General features: G+C 37.7%; 1 pseudogene across 1 annotated transcript; it reads right to left on the bottom strand.

Annotated features, from left to right (window-relative positions):
* Positions 1–570: 570 nt before the first annotated feature.
* Positions 571–1,103, bottom strand: LOC308658198 (stathmin-2-like; annotated as a pseudogene). Its single transcript has one exon. The product of its transcript is annotated as a stathmin-2-like (transcript).
* Positions 1,104–3,359: the final 2,256 nt, after the last annotated feature.

The raw sequence follows: 3,359 nt of genomic DNA, 5'->3' as shown, positions 1-3,359 counted from the left end.
TCTTCATCTGAAAGTTTCCTTCCTTTTAGTTTATTAATATCTAAAACATTATTCCATCAAAATCTTTAATCTCTCCATATAAAACTTTCTTTCCTTTTAGTCTATAAATACCATTGCCTGTTTAAAGAATAAAAACAGAAACAAAATGTTGGGGACTATTTTTTTTTCCTTAACATGCATATTTTTCTCCTATCCTTCACCACTAAACAGGGGTGAAGTCTGTAATCACAATATGTCATTTTGAGTCCTCAATAAACTGCATTCTGGAGTCTATGCCCACATCTACTAAGCCCCTCTGTAAAGGCACTGGTGACTTCCTGATAGTCAAGCCCAGTGGCTTTTCCTCAGTCCTCCCCCTTTTCAGCCACTCCATGATATTTTGCATCATTTGGCCTTGTATTATTTTTCCCACATTTTTTTATTCTGTTTTGTTTTTGATAATTAGTTCTTCTTTTACCATGTCATACATTTCTCATACTGATGTCACATGGCCCATTATAGTATAGGCAGGGGAATTTACAATTTACTTTTGGTGGGCCATGCTTCTACACCTTCATACCTTCTATGATGTTAGCCGGTCACTCCAGCCTGGAGTTCCTTGTTCCTGACACCTCCAACACATGCTTCTCCTTTTTATGCAGATACTTAATAATAGCAGCTAGTTCGCCTCAAAGTTTTTCTTAATGTGTTCCATTTTCAAGGTCAGTTTTTGTTCCACCATCTTGCTGAAGTTGTTGCTTTCCTCCAAAGCCTCCAAGGGACTTTTTTGCTCTTGTTCTTTCTTCTCTCTTAATTGCTTCAGCACCTGGGCCTCCTGAGACTTTCTTTCCTCTGCAGCCTCTACTTTTTCCTGGACCTCCTCTAGGACAGGGTTTTCTCCTTTGGAGAAACAAGAATTCTTTGGACTTCTGAGATAGGAGATGGTGGCATTAAGATCAGCTCAAATGCCTGGCTGGGGGCAGACCTGCTGATTTGCTTCAATTCTGTATTATCTTCAGTGTAGATATCAATCTTGCAAATTCCTGGTGGAAGCAAGTTCAAGCCAGGGACAGCATGGACAACCCCTTCATCTACTCCTTGTAGACTATTGCTGTTTCAGCCATTGTGGGGGACGTGCCCATGCTGAGCAGTGGTGAAGGCAAAGCCTCCAGCTAGAGCAGCAGAGAGAGCAAGAGGAAACTCTGGCCTGGTATTATTCTTAAAACTCTCTTTATTACATCTTCCAAGAAGCTGTTCTGCCCAGATTCCTGTAAAACTCCTTAACCACATTCTCTTAGTTTCTAACCACCCACTATAGCCACTCCTAATATTCTGTTTTTAATTCCTTTCCAACTATAATCTTCCTCTGCTTTAGTAAATCCATTTTTTCCCATCTTGAACTACAAAAATGATGATTCTCAAATGAAATTCCCATTTGGATAGTTTCTCTTTAGCTCTAAAACACATTTTTACCATGTAGTAATATGTTAATTACTAACAGCAAAATAAATGTTTTATTGTGAATCTTTCTATCCCCAGGTACTAAGTATTCATGCTAAATGTGTGTTAAACATGCTCAACATCTTTTCATGGTAATTTTATTAAGATAATAACATAGATTTTTATCCTTTGATGTAGAGTACTATAATGACAGATTTACTGATAGCTGGTTGTTTTTCTGTTGTTGAAATAAATTCTACTTAAAATGTTATATTTTTTACACTAGTAGATAGAATTTGTTCAAGATTTCTAAATCAACATGCACAAGTGAAATTGACTCACACATTTTACTGGAACTATCTTCATGGGTTTTGTGTTAGGGTTATTCTTTTCCTGTGCTCTGAAAAATTTTATAGAACATAAAAAGTAGCTGTTTCATAACAATGCCAAAGATGAGTCTAGAACTCTTTTTAATTTCTGCTGTAGTCCGGCTGGGCCAAATAACCGAGAGGTGACAAGCAACCTGAAGGTTGAAGCGAGAACTACTTTATTGCGAGTGAACTCAGCAGGAACTGAGCGAGAACTCAAAGTAGCGGGCACCCGAGATAGCAGGAGACGCTTCTCTGCAGGACAGCAGAGGTACATACACCCAACTAATTACACACAGCTTAACTTAATTAACATCATCTAGATACAGCAGTCAGTCATTAAGGAATCCTCATCATCTTAATGACTCGCTGGCGTTACTTCACAAACCACTCCTCCTGGCAAAGTGCCAGGCGCCATCTTGACTTGATTTGCATCCCCCAACAAATTTCCACATTTTTATTGGTGCATTATAGTTATGCATATTGATGAGATTTGTTGTTACATATTGGTACATGCACACAATATAACAATATAATTCTGTCAATATCACTCCCTAGCACTTTCCCCCCCCATCCCTGCCTCCCACCACTTGATCCCTTTCCTCTACTGTTCTCCCTTCAATTTTCATGAGCTACCCTCCCTCACATCTTTCTTTTCCTTTTTCCTATCTAGCTTTGCATATGACAGAAAACATGTGACCCTTGACCTTCTGAGTTTGGCTTATTTTCTAACATAATTACATATATTTCCATCTGTTTCCCCAAAAATGACATCATTTCATTTTTTTCTTTATGGCTGAATTAAACTCCATTGTGTATATATACATCACATTTTCTTTATATATTCATCTGTTGATGGACACCTGGGCTTGTTCGATAGTTTGGCTACTGTGAACTGTGCTGCTATAAACTTGAGTATTACTATAGTATGATGACTTTAATTCTTTAGGATAAATACTGATGGGTAGTATAGCTGGGTCATATGGTGGTTCCATGCCTAGTCCTTTGAGGAACCTCTATACTGATTTCCATAGTGTCTTTACTAACTTACAATTCCATCAACACTGTAAAAGTCTAGAACTCATTTTTTAAGGCAGTCCTTTAAACATTACATTTCTCCCATGGTTTCTCAGCTATTCAGAGGGTGTTTTGTTTTGTTTTGTTTTGTGGGGCAGGGGTTCATCCATATATTTTAACTAGATACCATGCAAAAACATGGGGTTTTTTTCGAATATATTAGTGAACTGGCAGGAAAAAAATAAAAGAAATTTAAAAGACCAGAACTTCCATGAAAATGGATATCCAGTGAACTGATTCCTACTGGCCTGGAAACTGAGTTTTAATGAAATTCACCTACAACAAAAAGATGACAAAGCCTGAATTTTTTACAAAGTGGGGAATCATATCAGAAAATCCTGAATAAGGACATGAAAAAGTAAATGAGAGGGAAAGCCTTACAAGGAATACAATAAATAATGTGTGGTTATAGCCTTGACTCTGGGAGAAGAGTGATAGAAATTCTCACCTGAGAATTCATAGTTTCAGGCCCTCCCTTGGATGGAATCAGAATCA

Source organism: Spermophilus citellus (assembly GCF_964194105.1).
Source record: "Spermophilus citellus genome assembly, chromosome: 10".
Taxonomy (NCBI): Eukaryota; Metazoa; Chordata; class Mammalia; order Rodentia; family Sciuridae; genus Spermophilus; species Spermophilus citellus.
This window is presented reverse-complemented; position numbering and strand designations above follow the sequence as displayed.